The sequence below is a fragment of the Varanus komodoensis genome, unplaced genomic scaffold (assembly GCF_004798865.1).
Source record: "Varanus komodoensis strain SLA01 unplaced genomic scaffold, ASM479886v1 scaffold26, whole genome shotgun sequence".
NCBI lineage: Eukaryota > Metazoa > Chordata > Lepidosauria > Squamata > Varanidae > Varanus > Varanus komodoensis.
The window spans coordinates 13181142-13201326 of NW_025335684.1; the positions used below are offsets into that span (position 1 = coordinate 13181142).

Sequence of the window (20185 nt, forward strand, 5' to 3'; positions counted from 1 at the left end):
ATTTAAACATCCTGCAGTGTACTTCTAGAGCCACGGTGCTCTAGTGAGTAGTAGTTGCTTCGCAGAGCAGCAGGGGGAAAAAGGCAGCCTGCCTGACAAGGTTGTGGTAAGGACAAAATGGAGAGGAGGAGGAGGAGGACCGTGCAAGCCAGCTTGGATTTTTTGCAAGAGGTTAAAAAAAGGGATATCTAAGCCCTCACGGGGTGGTTGTTGTAAAGATAAAAATTGAGCTATGTTAGCTATCTTGGGTTCCTCACAAGAGGGGAACAAGGCAGGATATAAATCCAACAACAACTGATAATAAAGTAGTTGGTAGGAGCTGAGAGTAGAAAAGAGACAGCTGAAGAAATCAAAGCCTAAGCAGGAAAGTTTGAGGTTGGGGGACTGTCTGGCAGTGAGGCAAGTGCAAACTTGCGAGGCCTGTGCTCAGCTGGTCCCAGAGCTTCCAAAAAGTATGAGGGGAAGGAGCCATGAGATGGTAGATTTGATCATGCCATGCTTTGGGGCTTTACCTTGGACTCCTGGATTCAGCAGCCGCTTGAACCTGATGGCCTCATTGGCCCCTTCCAGCTTCTGTGTTTCTGTGATTTCAGACTGTAAGGAAGAAACAATTGCCTCCCTAAAAGAAGCAGCAGCACATCAGGAAGTAAGTTGAGCTGAAAACTTTATCCACGGTACGCAAATTTTCTGCTCCCAGATAATACTTTTTAACCTGGGAAGCATTTAAAAATGGTCTCTCCCACCACACACACCTACTGTCTGCAAAGATACATTCTTCCTCAAGATCTGTGCACATCATGCACATGGGTTCTGTGCCTGCGCAGTGCCTGTATTCAAAAGCGGACCCTTATGTGTGCGCGCACAGGTGACCACTTGAAGAAGACAGTTACAGGTAAGCAACCTGCCTTTCTCCCCCCTCCAGATTAAGCCTGCTGGGTATCCACTGGGCTCATCTCTTGCAGAAAAGAGAGGTATGCTCAGGATGGGTTCTGCCATTACCTGTCATCAGGCACCTCACGCAATGCCCTTAACAAGGCACCGCGGACTGTGTTTCACCTCTTCCTGAATGGACCTGGGCAGCCACTTCTTGGACCTGGTATCCCTTTGTTCTGTAAATTAGGGTGACCGTGTCTCATACTTTACAGAGGATGGTCCTCCATTAAAAAAAGTCCTCTGTTTGAGGAGATGTCCAGTCCAAGCCTGGTTTAGTCAGAGCACCATAAAGAAGGACAGCCCTTACCCATCTGCAAGGAGCATGCGGGCACTGCCTTTCCTCCTGTATTGCTATTTCAATTGCAGCATCTATTTCTAAATGTCCATCCATACACAGATTGGCATATGCACATTCAGTGTGCATCTATGACCTCTTTTTGAGCATGATGCATTTCTATTGTTTGGCAACACAAAAGTGGCCACCCTAAAAGTGAACCCCTGTCCAACAGCTACAGGTGGGCTCAGTCAGCTAGGCAGCCACTGGCTTCCAAGAGATGCCAACACCAAATAATGTTACCTACTTCATTTAGCAGAGCCATGACTGATTAATTGAGCAGGTGGGATTGGGCATTGTCACCTAGCAACTATTTCGTGGTGGCTTCTACAAAACAGGTGAAGCATCCATGGGCAAAAGGTCAGCTCATGCGGAGGACGGGGGTCAGGGGCAGCAGGGCTCTTCAAGGTCCCTGTGCCTTTATTTCAGCACGTCAGGTGGACTGCAGGAGGGTGGGGCAGTGACCTTTCAGGCCGCCACATCTGTCTTCACTACCTGCATTCGCTCTCACTTTTGCGGAGAGAGAGCGACGGCAGTGGTCCATTCCAGAGACTCTCATAATGAATGAAAAACCGCAGAAAACAACTGGTAAGTTTGTTTTTTAAAAACAATCTTTGATTTAGTTTAAATACGTGGGAAATCCTTCTTGCCAATAGCTGTCCGGTGTCCTAGCGCCACCTGCTGCCTATCGCTGGCATTGCATCTGCGAGGGTCCTTGGCAGCACTTCCTGTTTCTTAATCTAAGGAGTTTAAGAGGCGAGCGCTAACGGGGTCGTTGGCAGCCCAAACAGGGGGACTGAGGAACAAGAGGCTGTTAACTGCACGCTTGCAGGACCTCTACAGTTAGCAGAGACACACACTATGTGCGTGTAAGCTATGATCCTCCGGCCTAATGAGGATCGTGCATACTCAGTCACTACAACATGCTTAAGTTCGAAAATTCCTAGGAAATCGGGAGATGGGAGTGGATGCAGGATCCCCTGGGCAGCACATTTTGTTGCCACCTAAAGAGGTGGTGAAGACTATAGGGAAGCACAGTGTTGTAAGTCACATTTTCAAAAATAATTATTTTCTGCCCAGTAGCTAACATTTCCTGGCAGTTTAGAAAATATTAAAACCTTCAAAATAGCAATTAAATCCTGAGACAACCTGTATACATACTATGATCCTGTTTCCCAAAACCATCCCAAGTGCAGAGAACTCGCTACACCATCATGACTTCAAAGCTACTGTGGTTTCACCTGTTTTTGCAAACCCAATCAGTGTTGTTCTTTTTGGAACCTGATTGCTTTAGTTTTCTCTCTCTGCACTTTTCCCAACTCCACAGAGAGCTTTGGCGATTGGGTGGTATGAAAATTTATTTATTTATTTATTAAAATATTTTTATGCCGCCCCATTCGCCAAAGCCTCGGGGCGTCTTACATTATACCTCATGTAATGTGAGTTTTATACAGCCATATGTCCCAGGCAAAGAAGCACAACCTATTTCCCTATCAAAACCCTCCCTGAAAGGGACCAGTTTTAACCCCTAGCTGTCCCAACTCCTTTTCCTCAGAAAAAGAGATAGGATGTGCCTTCCTTGTTCTGGGCTAAGAAAGATTATTAGTAGTTGTTGTTGTATTAGTTTTATTGTTGTTATTATTATGTTAAACAAATAGACAATACACTTAATAGTAATAAACACAATTAAACAATACTAATAACATAATTAAATAATAATAACAATGCCACCTCCACCAGGAACAACAAATCATGTCACTTAATGTAAAATCTTTATTCCACCAGGCTGCCTCACTTCCCTTCCAGAACTGCATCAACTCTTGTGATGGTTGTTGTATTATCAAGCTTCTGTTTTAACGTGGCTAGAAGAATGGATAACTTTAAAAAATAAGAGAATCTTGTATCTTGAAGGGCATGATTTGCAAAAGGGTTGGCACGCTTATATGTGGTATGAAAAGTGTAAGATACATGGTTGTTTCTTAAATCATTATATTAGGAAATTAATGTCGGTGTGGAAAAAGTTGAAGATAAAACTGTATACTAAATTACCAAGATAGCTTTCACCTATGGAAGCTCTTGTATATCCAAATGCATTGAATTTTGATATGATTGTGAGATATGATGATATTTTGGATAATGATGGAGGATTGAAATTGAATCAAGAAATGCAAGAACAAGGAATTAGTATTTCTTGGTGGCACAAGGTTCAAATGCAATCAAGATATGCTAAAGACTATAGAATGTGGGGCTTTTATAAGGAGTTAACAGCATTTGACCACGTGATTCTTAAATCAGATGAGAAAATGATTAAAAGATTGTATAACTTCTTACTGGATAGGAGAATGGAAGATTAAGGAAACTATGATAACGTGGGCACAAAACTTCGGATATAATATTGAGTTAGAGAAATGGCAAAAGCTGTGGGAAAGAAATATTAAAGTAACATTGGCAACCTCATACAAAGAAAACCTGTATAAAATGTTTTATAAATGGTATTTGTCACCAAATAGGTTAACTAAGATGTTTCCAAATCATGTTGGAAATGTAAACACAAATCGGGTACTTTTTTAACCCTTGTGATGGTTCACACCCCTTTATTGAATATGTCTTAATAAAAGGAAATGGTCTCCAATTATTTTCAAAATTATTTTTACTTATCAAACTTTTTTCCACTTAATATCACAAGTTAACTTAGCGTTAATAGCTATATTCCAAACTTTATGCTAGTCATCTATTTGATAATCACCTTTTACTTTCCAATTCCTTGGTATTATTAATCTTATTGCTGTTAATACATTTGTCATCAATTCTTCAATATTTTGTCCCATCTGTTTTCTAAATAATTACAATAATGCTAGTCCAGGGTCTGCTTCAATAGTTAAATTAAACATTTTTCTAATTTCTTTAAAAACCACTTCCCAAAACTCATTTATTTATTTGTACTCCCACCACATATGGAAATATGTACCCACTTCCTGGTTGCATCTCCAACATACATTGGATTATTCATTATTCATATAGTTCAATTTGACAGGAGTTAAGTACCATTTCCAAACTAATTCATAAAAATACTCTTTAATTCTTATTGACATAAATTTTAAAATTATCTTATCCCAATATTATTCCATCCTTCAGTACTAATATTTCTTTTTAAATCTATTGAAATTTACTCTTTAAGAGGATCATATCTTCTAGTAGTATATTGTAAATTTTACATTCCTCTCATCCACATATTATCTTGTTTTTCTTTCTGTAAAATTATATCTTCAAATTTACTATATTCTCTACATTTACTATTTTTCTTCAACCAACCTTTAGTCCAATGATCTAACTGAAGTATTTTATACCAAGTCACTTTACCTGGTTCCAGTATTGCTTGTATTCTTCCTTTACTCTTCATTTTCTCTAACCAAATCTTTCAGCCTAATAACATATTTACTCTTCAATACTTCTCTCAAACTACTCCTCAGATTATCTGGGAACCTTTCTAATTCTGTAATTGGATATAACAGGGAAATTGATGGGATAAAAACATCCCCATTTTTATTCCAAATTCTGACCATATTCTTAAGGGGTTTCCTATCTTTTTAATAATGTTTTTAATATCTTGTTGAAGAGAAATATAAGGATCCCTCTACATCTTGATATTCTAATTTACTCCATTATCTTATCTGGCTGTAATATATTATCTGGTATAAGCCTCATTTGATTTGCTATATAATAAAATTTCACATTGGGAATACCTAAACCTCCTGTTTTCTGAGGCCTACACCATCTTTTCTATTAATCCTTGGTTTTTTGATCCCCGTTACAAAATTAGTTAATCATGTTTTGCCATTCTTTCATACTTTTCTGTTAATTAGTAACATCCTGAACAAAAAATCTTAGATAAATCTTAATTTTAAATACTGCTATTCTACCAAGCCATGATAAACACATCTTTCTAAATCAATTCATTTTCTTTTATTTCATATTTTAATTTATCAAAATTATTCCTTCCTAAACATTGCAAATGTTTGTAATTTTTACACCCAAATACTTAATGTTACATATCAACTTCCAACTTTCTCCGAATCTCATCCTTTTCTACTTTATTGTCCTTTGGGCACCCCCACAAGCATATTTAAACAAACAAACAAAAAACCCTAAAAAAGACAAAGAAAAAATTACATTAACCCTCTTTATTATTCCCCCCTAAACTCCCCCCACCCTTATAAAAAAGACTGCCTTTCCCACCAGAATGTAATTATCCTGCCGTCACCTCCACCTTTTTGCAGCAAAGGGTGGGGGCAGAAGCCACTGGTCCACTCGGCTCTGGTTTTCTATTTGCCATTGTTTCTATACCCGTATTATCTTAACCCATCCTTTTAAAGACTTCCAGTCTCTTTAAATTCTCAATACTGCTTTTCCCAGTTGTAATTCACATAGTCAAAATTATTTATTTATTTATTTATTTATTTATTAAAACATTTTATGCCGCCCCATTCGCCGAAGCCTCGGGGCGGCTTACAAGCAAATTAATGTAATATCATATTTAGCTTATTCAATGTTAGTACTCTACCCTATTTATACATTCTTCTGTCTTACAAGCCATTACTTATCCTTTAATCTTATATAATAAACCTTACCTAGTAATGAACATAGAGTGTAAATTATCTTCTGCCACTTAACTACTAATTCAAATGCCTCTTCTTCAACTCATTTAATGGTCTAAATTGGAGAAAGACCCCCCCTCCCCCCGCTGCTGCTCTCTTTCCTTTTCATCCTGGAGAAGGTTTCATATTGCCACAAAATCCACTTCCTTGTAGTCAGCAGCCAGAATCTAAGAAACTCCACGAACTGCTCCATTTCCTTCTTTTGAAGTAAATTCTTGATCTCATCTTCTATTCTGTCCCATATTTTCAATGTCTTTCTTCCACTGCTCTTTGTCTATAAGGCTCCATTCATGTGCCAGTTTTAAACCTTGTTCCAGTGACTCTATTCTGTAATATTTTCCATTATCCCAGACTCTCATATGCACTGGATACCCCAAGCATATTTAATATTATTCTCCAACAAAATAATCTTACATGCTTGTAACAAACATCTAAACAAAATAGTCTGTTACCATACATCTTGAAACACTTGAATAGGTGCATCCTTAAACTTTAGTTGACCCAAATTTTCTCTCAACTTTCTCATCAGCCTTTCCTTCTTATAGAAGCTGGGGAATCTTCTCAATACATCTCTCAGAGTTAGTCTAACTGGACCTTGGAGGACAACACAATATATTCTCTCTAGATCATCTCCTTCCCATTTCTCATCTGGTGTGATTTCTTTAAACCATGCAAGCCCATCACTTCTAAGTTGCTTTTCTTCCATTGATGGTCATTCAAGATCTCAACATCTTTTCTTCAGCCACTGTTTCACTCCCTGCAGCTCCCTCCAATTTCTCTTAATTTAGTAGCTCTAGTTAGACTCAAAGCTGATGGTCTTCTTAGTTCACGTGCCCGGAGTGAGTTTTTCGTTGTGGTTGCCCCCTTATTAAAATCTTCTCAGGCAGCAGGATCCTTCTCCTTCAAATCACATCCACAACCATCCATGATCTCCACTTCTTCCTTGCTAATCTTAATGAGGCGCTAAGAGCTTCCTTTTCACCCATCCCCGGGCTGAGAGAGTTTCGACTGCCAAAATCTCCTTTCTGAAATGCTGTTGATCAATGCAAGAGTGTGGTCCCCATTGAATGGCTGCAGCCCCCTCCCACAGGCGTGGCGCTTGTGAGCATCAAATGCAGAATCGGCTGGGAGAGCTCTGCGTCTCTGGCTCTGCTTCTCGTGGCCCGCCTGACGTGCGTCCGAGCGGGGAGGCGGCAGCTGGAGTGTTGTCGGGATACCTCATACCTGGCCACTTGAGCCCGCTCCCCATCCTGCCCTTTCCACGACCTCTTGGAGATAGACTTTCCAACTGCGAAGAGCAGCCGGCAGCAGCTCTTTCTGCAGGTTGGGAGGGGGTCCATCAAAGTGTTCCCAGTTCCACCCTGAAATCCTTTATGATACACAAGAAAAATGCCAGCCAAGGTTGTGGGGTCTCCAGAACTCTTCATTAGGTTTGGCAGGATGAAAAGAGGACATGTGCGTGTCTTCGCGGGGTTCGTCTCTTAAGGAAACGGATGTGCGGGCAGGGGAGCGCGTGTGAAAGCAGCAAGAGTCAAGTGGGGCGGGAGCGTAGCAGGAGGAGAGGTGTCCGTGGGTCAGAAGCCAGCTCATCCGGGGGCCCAGGTTCTGCAGAGACGATCAGGGCCCCCGAACCTTTATCTCAGCAGGTGCTCCGGGACGGCCGGACGGCCGCCCACCCATTCGGGGCTCCTGCCCCGCTCGGCTTGCCCGCCGTACCGCCCCTGGATGCGGCGCACGGCGCGGGGACCGGAGCCCCGTCGGAGGGAGCGCGGCCCTCCTCCCTCTCGCCGCGCGTCACGGGAGGCGGCGCCCGGGAGCATCAGCTGGCACCAAGCGACCGCCCCCCGGCTAGAGCTAGACAGCCGGGATGGCCGCGACGCCGGCAGCGCCAGGAGCGGGAGAAGGGAAGGCGCCCGCTGCGGGGACCGCGGCGCTGTGCTGAGCCGGTAAGGCGCCCGCGCCGGCCACTCTCCCCCGCCGCCTGGCCGCGCCTTCCCGGCTCCACGCGGCCTCTCCGGCGTTCCGCGCCTGCCCCTCCTTCCCCTTCCCCTTCCCCGCCCTGGGAAACCTGGTTCCGGGCCCCGATCCCTCCCCGCAATCCCGCATCCCTCCTCTGGTGGCCGCCTTCCGCTTCTCCTGCCGGCGCTGTGACGCCTCCCCCGCAGGCCGCTGCTGCGCTCTCCTCAGCCCCGCGGCGACGCTCGGTGGCCGGAGCCGCTGCCCGGCGGGATCGATGCCTCCCCCACGCGCGTGCACGGGGCGGGTGCGCGCAAGGCGCCGCTGCCCACGCGCCCCCTCCCAGCCCGGGGGCGCGCCCTGCGCGGCTCGCACAAAGAGGCGCGCCGAAGTGTGGCGCTCGCCTCCCTGCGCCGCTCCGATGCCGCGTCCCTTTTCCGGCGACCGTCGCCTGGTCCTCTCCCCGCGCCCGGCTGGTCGGTGTTGGCTCCCCCCTCGCAGAAGTCCGGCGGACGCCGCCCGGTGCGCGTTGAGCTGCAGAGGCGGCGGCGCCTCTCCGCGGCCGCTGCGCGCGGAACGCTGCGCTCTCCCGGGCACGACGCCGCCCTTCCCCCGCCGCTGGCGCGCTCCTCAGCCGGCCGGCAGAGCAGCCCCCTGGCCTGGCCGAGGCGTTGCGCAGGGGACGGGACGGCCGGGCGAGGACGCTCGCCCCGCCCCTGTCTGGAAGCCGCGCTCGGTGGGGAGCTTGGGGTGCGGCCTTGCGTGCCCCGCTCTGGCACAAAGAGGCCGCGCAGGGCCCCGCGCGCTGGCGGGGGCCCCACCTGCTGGGAGCGGCCCTTCTGAGCTTGCGCCGGCCCGCAGGCTGGCGTGGGTCGGGGTCGGGGTCGTGCAGAGCGTGGGTCTGGCTGGCCGGGCGGATCGTGGGCTGTTGTGTCTTGAACAGGTGCATTCCAACTGTTTGGGCCCGTGCTGTATTTGGCCTTGGTTTTGCTGCCGTCTTTATGGGGTGGGGGGAGGTACCCCGAGATGTATTACACAGGACAGCAAAACTTATGAGAAGGGCCGTGGCTCACTCCCTAGGTTCACCAGGGACACGGGGAAAAATAGCAGGTGAAGATAAAGCCCCCCCCCACCTGAAAGAACACATTTGGCTTAAGTGGCCTGGTGCCTTGAAGCGGCTTTCAACTGCAGCTTCCATCAGCCCCAGCCGCTGCTGCCAGTGGTTGGGGATTGTAGAGGTTGTCATCCAAAACTTCTGGAGGGCACCAAGTTGCTTACCCCCAGGGTTATGTGGATGAGTCATTCAGTACATGGGTAAAGGTAAATTCTTATATTTCTTGGCATGCTTCTCAGTGAGGTTTTTATTGTGCAACAGTATCACAGCAGATACAGCATCTTCGATTTGCAGCCTTCGCATATTTCTTTCTTCCTTTTTTTCACCTAAAGAAAATCCTTTCGGGTGGAATCCGTGGAAAGATGGCACTGTGCATTCTCATTGGTGGTAGTATTAGCTAAAAGTCTGGAAAAGTCTGCCTGCATCAGACCTTGCCTGGGCTTGGCCTTGGAATCTCTGCTTGATGTCCAGTGGCTACTCTTGCTGCAAGGAGGATGTTTCAGATGACAAACGTCAGGTGCTGTAAATGATAGGTGATAGGAAGCTTTGTTAAGCCAGGACCAGCAATGCTGTCCTGAAACCTCGTGCTGTATAATTACATCTACATTCTGATATGTTAGCACAGCAACAAAATGGTTGTCCTACCCTGATAAAAAATATTGTTCTGAAATGTGGAGTTTTGCATGTGAAAGTCATATAAGCCGTAGCACCATCATGACTATAGGAATAAAATAGACCAGACTTCTGCTGCCTTCATCTGCTACTCCCTGGGTAATTAGTATTATTATTCCATTAATTTTCAGTTAACTGAACAGCTAACTTTCTTGGCAGTTCACAAAAATTGCAAACCACAAATCAAGATGGCAAAAACATAATATGCATTTTCTTATGCATGAGTAACAAAGAGACATAGACATATAGAACAAAGCAAGACAGAAGGGGCCTCCTGGGCCATCTGGTCTGACCCCTGGTCTGCTCATCTAATCCCCAACATGTGGTTGTCTAATCTTTCCTTGAACATCCTCCCTGATGGGGCCCCAACCACCTCCCTTGGAAGCCCAATACAAACACAGAAAGCACAGTAGAAACAGAGAGATCTGTATGAAAATAATTTTTAATGTGCAAAATTTCAAAGCCAGTCAAACAGGACCTGTTAACACTCAGATGTTGGATCTGGTAAAAACAGCGGACATAAATGGGCCAAGGGGCTTCAGCACATGCCTGGCATAAGAAACTGTTAATCTGCTGCCCTGAAGGGGGCGGTGCTGGTGCCAGGCAGACCACAAGGGGAGTGTGTCCCATAATGTGGGGGGGAGACCCCCGAGAAGTCCCCCTGCTTGTTGCCAGCCTCCCTTGGAGGAGTGGTTCAGTGGGGGGTGACCGATGTTGATCTTAGCATCCAGGTCGGCATCGGGAGAAGTGCTGCATCAGATGTTGCAGTCCCAGGCCAAATAAGGCTTTATGGGTTAAACCGGGGCCTTGAATGTCAGGGCCTGGACTCTCGTCCCAAGGTCCAGCTCTCTCTGCACTTCTCTCCCTTCTCGGGTCTGTTCCTGGGTCAGCTGTCTCAGCGTGCCCTGCTTAATCGAGGGCAGTTGTGCAAGCGTGTGTCAAGCACCTGTTCATCCCTGTGGCAACCTGAGCAGCAGACTGTTGCTTTGTTGTATAGGAGTGTTCTTTCCTGCCTGTGCAAAATGCACTTTGGGCACTGCAACACCTAGGACTGATTAGCACAAACCTCCTTTCGAGTTCCTGGACTTGGTCCCGCAATATGAGAGCATATACTCGCACATCATGCATAGAGTAGTGTCTTCACACATGAGTAACTAGGCTGCCCTTGTTCGTCTGGAATGGTTCCAATATTCAGCTAGCCTAAAAATCCTCATGAATTCTTTTGCGCTCTCGCACAGCTCCCATGGACTTCACCTGAATGTTGCCTTGGCAATGGGTGCTCGTGTTGGCAACCGTTAAGGACTGCGAGGATTCATGTCCAAGTGAGCTTTGCTCCATCCCAGTGCAATTTGTTTCTACCTTTTATTTTTTTACTCTGTATTGGACTTAGATGATACAACAAAACAACAGAGGTTTATTGCTTCTGCTGCCACTGCCCTTGCTGGGCGTCTCCCTTTGCAAACAGATCAACACGTCTGCAAGTTTTGGAGAGCCTTACAGTGCATTGGTCTATACTAGGAGCTGGGGAACATGGGTGGGAGAGTGCGGTTCCTCTTGTGTCATGCTGGTGCATTTTTCATGGTCTGTCTGTATAGCATGTTGGACTCAAGGGACCCTGGTCTGATCCAGGGGGGTGCTGCTTATGCCTGTGTGGTCTTCTTAACTTTGCTGACCTGTTTTTTGTTCATTCCTTTGATACTGTTGATGTGTACAGCTTTTGTGATTTAATTGTTTTGTTTTGTTTTGTTTTGTCCTCCTTCATGCCATCCTCCCTCTTTAACAGCCCAGAACAAAATGCATGTTCCATCACCCTTCTGTTCCATTCTCACAACAACCTTGTGAGGTTGGTTAGACTGACTGGGGTAGGGTGGGGGGAGAGACTGGCCCAGGATCATCTAGTGAGCTTTTGCTTGACCAAGGACCTGACCCTGGGTCTCCTCGTTGTTACGCCAGCATCTCGTCCTCTACACCAGGGGTGCCAAACCCAGAGTTTGAGGTGCCAAACTAGCCCTCTGGAGTTTTCAGAGGGACGTGCCCCTTTGCCCTGACCACCAATTATTTGAACATTATTTGAATGTTTTCTGGCTTTTGAACATTTCCCCACTGCGCGTCCTGAAAGGCAGAAATGCCTCCCTTAATGCTGAGTTATTAGCAGCATGAGCTTTCAGTGAAAATTGGCTGGTATTTTCAATGCTTAGGCTCTGCCCAATTCGCGTTAGACCCTGCCTACCACTGGACTGTGGCACCCAGGCACTTTTCTGAAGTAGGATTTGGCCCTCCAACTGAAGAGGTTCAGCACCCCTGTGCAACATTATACTGGGGGACAGCTGCTGCGTTTCAGACCAGGGTCCTTCTCATCCTCAATTCTCACACCATGGCCAGCCTGCTTCCTGTGGGAAGCCCTGCAAAAGGCACGAATGCCACAGTGCCCTCCTGGGTGTGTGCCAGCAACTGGATGCAATGATAAGCCAGCATCGCAGAGCTTCCTTGCTTACTGGTCACAATTGTGTGGGGTGCATTGGGCCTGGTTGCTCCTGCACTCCTCCTCCTCCTCCTCCTCCTCCTCCTCCTCCTCCTCCTAAACTCGTGAAGAACTGAAGCAACATGTTGTCTGAGCCAGGGGTTCTTGTTTGTCATACCAAACAAACCAGGATCATAAACCAATAACAAATCCTGGTTTGTGATTATGGCTTGTCAGGGATAATATAAACCTGCAGGATAGTTTGGATATTGTGCTAAGGAAGCCATCCCCAACTGGGTGCCTGCCGGGGTTGGACTAAAACCCTCAGAATTCTGGAACATTACCAATGCAAACTGGGGCTGATGGGAGTTGAAGTCCAGAACATCTGGAGAATATCAGGTTGGGGAAACCTGCACACAGGTTTCAATTCTTGGTTTGTTTAGCCACTCCTGTGGATGGAAGGAACTAAGCAGGAGCAAATGGATGCCTTATGCTCAGAATCCCAGGGTTTCACTCCTGAGATTGCCTTTATGTCAAATGTGTATGTAAGTCGGAGCATGTATATAAAAAGCATATAAAACACATAAATACTTCTTTATACATGAAAACACTTTAAACACAACACAGTATTTTAATGATGATAATAGTACTGTAATAATAAAGTAACTAAAGGTACTGGAGACAGAGAATCTGCATGGATGTATGTAGGTACACAGAACAGTTCTTAAATCAGTTTAGACAGAGAGAAAAAATAGTAACAAGATTATTAAGGGTTAATGCTTCTGGAGACAACATTAAGCTTAGCAGTAACTGGATGCTGATGGGGATGGGACTGGTCCAGATAGGATGGACTTAGTGCTGGAGAGTCAGGGCTTGATCGTGCTGCTTGGCGGGGGGCGGGTCCCACTGGAGTCGCTTTCTAGTTCCAACTTGGCCGCTTGCTGGTGTTGCTCACCGCTTTCTCCTTCCTCCCCTTTCCTTCTGTCTTTCCTTCGTCTCCTCGCTGCCTGGTGCCTGCTGTTTGCTGCTCAAGGATGAAGCAGGACTTCTGGGTTTGCTTGTTTATAAGTAGGGGTTGTTGTTAACTGGGATGCCTGTAACTGAGGGACTGGTCATTGCATTCACCTTGCCAGTGATAACTAAGGAGCCAGGTGAGTGACTGGGCCAGTCACAGAATCTCAGCCCTGCCTACCTCATAGGGTGGTTGTTGTGGGGATAAGAGTGAGAGCAGGAGGAGGAGAATTACATAAGCCCCTTCGAGTTCATTGTAAAAAGGTTGGATATAAATCTCATAAATAAGTCTCCAGCATTATTGAGCTGTGTAATTAAGGCCAAAGCATTCTTGGCAGTGTATAAACACCATATTTAAATTAATAAGTAATTCACTGGCATTGTTTTCATTGCAGCATGAGAACATGAAGTTCATCAAGCATAATCTTATTTCCTACCAAGTCATTAATGAAGGGTTATTAGTGTTTCATACAGAGCTGATGAGATGCTGTGGGGCTCTTCTAGTCTATTTATTTATTGTTAGCCTTCCCGAGACGTTCTGTAGGGGACAGGATAGAAAAGCTTTTAATTAATTAATTAATTAATACAGAGATCAGATTTCAGCCTGCCTCCTTGAATTCTTGAATACATCTAGTCAACGTGCACAACAATCGTAATGTTGAGTTCAGTTGGATTCAGTACCTAATGAGTTGGTGTTCACGATAGAAACCACTTGAATTGTTTATTTTTCCATTCCTTAACCATCGGAAGGTTACTCATTCTTTAGTTATGGGCAGGGGGGCAGTAAAGAGACTAGATCTTTACGTGTCTTGCTTGAGTACCTCTCCTTCCCCCAGCTTCGAAGGGAATTCCTGGAAGCCGGTGGGCCTGTGTCACTTGGTTTCCAGCATCTCCACACTCATCCACTGGTCCTTGGGTCTGTGTGGCTGTGCATTCTTGAGTTGACCAGCTTTAAATTCTCACTCCATTCCACCAAAATGAGGTTTTCTCCTCCTTCATGTTCGATCCCAAAAGGCCTACCAGGGATGCTGTCTTGTTCTAGAGGCTGTCACAGGTGGCACCGGAAGGTATGTGCCCCATCAGACAAGTAGCTCCCCCCGCCCCCCCCCCCCACACACACACAGTTGCTCTCTGAGGTTGCTGGAAAAAACATACTCTTTCCATTAAAAATATTAATGAATCATAAACTAGAAAAGCAGTCCTGGGGACTGTTACTCAAAAGTTGACATCATCAAAATCAGAATGGCTTCTGAGAAACTGTGGAGCATTCGTGTGGTATATAGTGATCTTCCAGAAGTGTAATGTGGGGCAACATTCACCCACTTCCCAGAAATTCTCTTTGCCTCTTTTACATTCTTGCCATTTTTTTGTTCTAGAGACGCCCTGGGAAATCATCCATATTGGTATGCCACTTCCATGATGATAGAAACGGATTTATATCTACACCCTTCCATTTCCCTTATACTGTATTTTTGGGGTGAGGGAAATTCTCTACATGTACTAAGACTGCATGTTAAATTTTACCTTGCCTCCAGATGGGAAAGCTCTGAGCAAAGGCTTGTCAGCAAAACAGAGCCATACTTAAAATAGGCTCATTGAAACCAAGGGGATTTAAGTTAGTCATGGCTCACTTAAGTCCCACTGATTTCAGTGGGTCTCTTGTCAGTATGACTCAGTCTGGATCCAACCCAGAAAATCATTTTTAAAGATGTGTACCCATTCTCCCATTTTTGGACACTGTAGGGAAAGTCAAGGCATCTCATGAAATAAACATTTGAAGACACAAGAATGATGCTCATTAAAAAGTAAAATCATCTATAGAAAGCCAAAACAGTAGAATCTCAAAAATAGCAGCAACCAAAAAATCCCTATCAAAATACAAAAGATTTAACTCTGTTTTCTAAAGCCTGTGAGAGAGAAAGTGAGCACAATTTCTCCAGGGAGATAATTCCACAAGACGGGACTACAGCCAAGTTGTTCCTGCTTTCCAGAATAACCTGGTTAAACTCAGGCGATTGCACAGCTTCTCCTGCAAGAAAGTTTGAACGGCAGAAGAATGTCCTCTTTGTTCTGTTGATGAGAGGAGAGTTGATTTAATGTGTGTATGTATTTCCTCAAAATTATGTTTAAGCCACCTTACACCTGCCCGAGATTTTTAAAAAAGTCCAATGCATAATAAAGAGCAAACCAAACAAAACAACAAAAACAGTCTGAATAAATAAACCCAACAGAAATGAATGAAAGGCCAGCAAAAGCAGGTGGACTTCAGGGCCTTCCTGAGGACCTTCAAGAAAGGGGCCCGGCATACTCCTGATGGCTCTTTGCAGAGGTGTGAGGCTGCTAGAAAAAAGGCTGCTTCCTTTTAGTTACATATTTATCACATTTGTATGCCGCCCCATAGCTGAAGGCTCTCTGGGCGATGCATAGTGCAATACACACTGTCTATATACAGATAAAATAAATAACAACAGACAAACCATAAAACACAGTAAAATTAAAATACAATAGAAATACATCCATTTAAACAATAAATAGGAAAATAGACACAATATAACCAATAAAACAATAAACCAGCAGCAAACCAATAGTCCAATCTAAAAGCAGATACTAAAGAAAGTCTTGACTTGGCGCTGAAAGCGAGATAAAGTGGGTGCCAGTCGCACCTCCCTTGGAGGACAATTCCAAACGTGAGGTGTGATGACCAAGGAGGCCCTTTTCCTCGCCAGTCCCCCCTCACCTCATTGGGCGGGGGGGCATGAAGGAGGGCTTCCACTGATGACCTGAGTGGTCTGGTAGGGATGTATGGAGACGGACGTTCCTGTGTCCTTTCTGCAGTCTGGGTCCCTCATTCTTGGCTGATCCTCAGGGTGTTTTAGCCCACAGAAGTAGCGTCTGGGTAGGTCCTACGTATTTCAGGAGACCATACACTTCATCCGGAGGGAGGGATGTACGGATGGATGACACACAATCATCTGGGCGTTGGCACCCTCCAAGGATCGCATGCTACTGCTGTTGAATCTGCTATGGTGCATGCACTTCTTAGGGTATAAAATTTTGATGGCTGAGGGGAAAAAAGACCCACAATGCTCAGGGGGCAGCATGTTCCCCATTGCTGCTCAAAACCATAGTTCAGCCTACTCTCTTGTGGCAGCTGGTCAAGACAGAATGGCATGTCTGTTTATTTTATTTGTATGTTCATGTCTCACCCCTTTCCTCTTGCAAGCAACTCAGAGTAGGCCTATATAGTCCTCTTTCTTCTCCTCACAACAACCGTGTGAAGTAGGTTAGGCTGAAGGTCTGTGACTGGCCTAAAGTCACCCAGTGGCGGCTAAGACTTGGCCCTCCCAGGTCCCAGTGCAGCCCTGTTTCCTTGGCTCTTACGCTGTAGTCAGTTTTAGAAATGGCCATATATGAGCCGAAGTTGAAAGGTGAATGCATGTGAGGTCAGAAACAGGGCAGAGATACTGCGTTGGGAGCTTTTATTGTGGAATCAGACACTCATTCACAGAATTTTTATAGACAGGTTGAACACTGTTGTCTTTCATTTGAAGTTTTCCTGTGTTTCCTCATCACTTTCTTGGCCTTTTTCTTGCCAGAAAAAATAAAGGAAGAAAGGACAGTGGCTTTTGCATGTGTGTACAGTAAACCCTCCATCTGGAAAGTGCCCTTAGAAAAAAGTGTGGGGGGGGTGGGGGGGGGCCGGAATGATTAGCTTCCCCTGCAGCTGAGAGTTTGCCTCATTGCTCAAGATACTTGTCCTCGTTCCAATGGCAGCATTATATGGTATATTTTGTGCTCGCTTTGCCTGTGGCATGCTGTGCTGTGCCTGGATTATGATGTGTGCTATGACTGAAGAGCTGTTGGACTTGATGGGATTAGTTCCATCCAGTGCTGTGACCTAGGCTCCAGTTCAGATTCTTAGAGGTACGCTGGCCAGATACTCTACACTTGGATGGGTTGGGATACAGGCAGGCTGGAGACTTCAAGTGGAGGAAGCCCATCTCCAGAGGCTGAAGGAGCATGATGTTCCATGGCTGGAGCAGCAGAGCAAACATTTTGAGCCTTGCAAAGAGGGCTCTGACTGAATAATCAGTATTTTAACAGCAAGAGAAGTGGCCTTTTAAGCCAGGATGATTCCCCCAGAGCATCAAAAGGGCCTTTGTCGGGAGCAGAAGGCGGGTCAGGTTGTTTAACTGAAGATGGTGCTTGATGTGGGCCTGGGTTGGGCTTCCTTCTTGAAATCAGAGGCCATGAGCCAGTGCGTGAGGTCACCAACCAGCCTCTTTCCCAGTGCTCTTGCATTTCAAGTGTTTCCCAAGCATGCATACTCTTTGTGGCCTTCCCACCCGATTTTGTAATTTTCTCTCAAGCTGTTCTTGAAGGTGCTCTTTGGCTCCAGAACCTTCAGTGTGTTCCTTCAACACTGCCTCTTCGTCCTCTGACAGGCTTTTCGTTTGCCAGCTGCTTTGGGGTGAGTGATCTCTATACTTCAGCAGATAGTAATTTGGGGGTGGCTGGTCAAGGGACGTAGGTTTCTGCAGTTTTGCTCTGGACTTCTGGCTGCTGCAAAAACCTGCTTTTTTGCTTGGAGCAATAGCTTGACAGGTTCATTGCCTTTTGAGCTGTGAATGTTTTCAGCAAATACAGGCACAGGGGATGGGCAACTCCAAAGATGCTGAAGCGAAAGGCCCCAGTTAAACCTGCAGTCAGAATTTTCCAGTGGGTTCTGAGTTGGAAAAAGAAACTAATAAAAAGGCAAACATTTATTTAAAACATAGTTAATAAAGATATAAATAATGTGTAATGAATCAGTATTAATGCTCATGTAGGACCAACACCAAATGCATCATTCGGACAGATGATTAATCAATTAAGGCTGCAGAGGTAAAGTGACTTACTAGGGAGTAAGCCTCATTGAAGACACTGGGGCTTACCTCTGAGTAACCATGTATAAAATTGCCCTGTGCGAATGAATTATATGAATTCTGCCCTTTTACTTTTATTTCAAATATGAGAGAGACCCCTAGAACCTTTCTGAGGAGAATTTGGCAAGCTTGATCCCCTCCAAAATGGTCAGCAGGCCTGCAAATACTGCTCAATTCTATAGAAAGAAAATTCTGAAAGTTAGGTTTAGTTTTGTTTGGAACTGTGGCATTTTATTATTCTTACGGTATATTATAAATTAGCAGATCAACTTGAATATATTCAGAAAATGAACAAACAAAAAGAACAACTTAAAGTTCTTCAAAGAACTCAAAATGCTTCATATCCCTGATCTTATCATAATCTATGTGAAAATGATAGCGAGGTAGCTTATCTCTATAAGGCACTGATTTGAAAGAATGTTCTGAACTCTTGCAGTTCTCTCTCTCTCTCTCAAACTATTTTAAGAACTTTTTTTTTAAACATTGTATGCTTACACACATACATACAGATTCTTTCACTCTCCAGTACCTGCAGTTACTTTGTTACTGTATTATTATCATTGTTATAATGCTGTATTTTAGTGAATAAGGAAGTGTTTAAGTGTGTTATATGCATAAAAATATGGACTATATACATACACTAAGACAAACATTTGGCTTACTCATGATCCCACTTACATGCAAATTTGGCTTAAAGATGTTCTCAGGAAGGGATGTCACCTGCAGCCCCAGAGCCACCTGTACCGTCTATTCAACTCAGCATCTCACCTGCCTCTTCACTGCGGGCCAATCCTGGGAAAAATATTTTTTCTGAATTGCAGTCTTGATAAATTCAAACAACACAGCTTCATTTCACTAAATCACAGTTGATGTAAAGGACTTCAATGACTCACTGAGAGAAGTGCCGATGGGAACATCAAGGGGGCTTACAATTCTCCCACCCCCACCTCCCTTTTTTCTGAGAAGGTTGGCTCTTGAGATGTGAGAAGAAACTTGAAACTTGACTTGAAAATTTCTTGCAATGACTTGAGACCTGACTCAAGACTTGAAGTAAAGGGCATGAACACGGCACGGATTGCAACTCCATCCCCCTGCCTCCCCCCTCCCCCCCCACTGCCTTCATCATGCCACAAAGCAAGTTGGTTGTGAAAACAATAGACATCTCAGGTTGAGTCACTCGCTCCTGAGCCAAGTTGGAGTTGAGTTGAGTTAGTTGAGTTGCTGACGGGGCTTGAGTCATATTTAGGTCTTCCATTCGATGCGATTTACTGAGCCAGCGCAGTCTAGGTATTGTTGGGCCTGGGACTCAGGAGATCTGGACTCTAGTCCCCACTAGCAGCTCCTTCCCCTGCAGTCAGTATTTTTACTTTTAAAAAATAGCACACGGGAAAGCAGAACTAAAAATGTCCCTACTCGCCTCCATCACAGTTCCCATGAAGGTTGCCCCCCAAACCATAGAATACTTCATCTGGCCTTTCCTGCTTCCTGTGCTCCTGCCCGATTGCAGCCTGGCCACTTCTGCTGCAGCTGACGAGCGTCAAAAGCCGGCCATTCGGTGCTGCCATGGCATGGACTTCGGCCCTGTGTGGCAGACACGTCCCTGCGACATCCTGTCCTGCCCACCTGCTTGAGCGGTGACATCTGCTCCATCCATTTGCGGTGGGAGGCATGCTTGGCCTGAACGCACCTCGCCTACTTCTCTCCAAGTGGCAGCTTTAATCTCTTCCTCGGCTGGCAGATTTGTCTGCTCTGCACCAGATCCCGCTTTTGCTGTGATGATGTTCTTTGCTGTCTCTTTGAAAGCTCAGCTCTGTTTCGGTGTGTGAGTTTTAGGCACGAGTCATCGGAGAATAAAGTGCTCAGGAAAAAGCTTTCTCTCCTCCTGAATACATTCACCTTGTTCTTTTGCCATGTGCTGCAGGGATACCGTGAGTGATACTGGGGCTATGGAACAGAGCCTTCCTGATCCTGGTGTCCCGCCAATGCAGAGCACTGCAATTCCCATCAATCCCACCCTTTGCACATGAGCTGAAAGAGGGGAGTAGCGTATGGAAGCAGATGCATGTTTTCTGCCACAAGTCACTTGCCAGTCTCTGCAAAACTGTGCCAGAAATTCTCTTCTTT

The 20185-nt window shown here is 45.5% G+C and overlaps 2 protein-coding genes across 2 annotated transcripts in view; both read left to right on the top strand.

Moving 5' to 3' along the window:
* The window catches only part of VRK3 (VRK serine/threonine kinase 3), a 31998-nt gene extending 31383 nt beyond the window's left edge, over nucleotides 1-615 (top strand). Inside the window, exon 14 of the mRNA XM_044433276.1 lies at nucleotides 594-615. The gene's annotated coding sequence lies outside the window, so the exon portion shown is untranslated. The remainder of the gene's footprint in view (nucleotides 1-593) is intronic.
* Nucleotides 616-7772: 7157 nt separating this feature from the next.
* The window catches only part of ABCA3 (ATP binding cassette subfamily A member 3), an 81656-nt gene continuing 69243 nt past the window's right edge, over nucleotides 7773-20185 (top strand). Inside the window, exon 1 of the mRNA XM_044433252.1 lies at nucleotides 7773-7868. The gene's annotated coding sequence lies outside the window, so the exon portion shown is untranslated. The remainder of the gene's footprint in view (nucleotides 7869-20185) is intronic.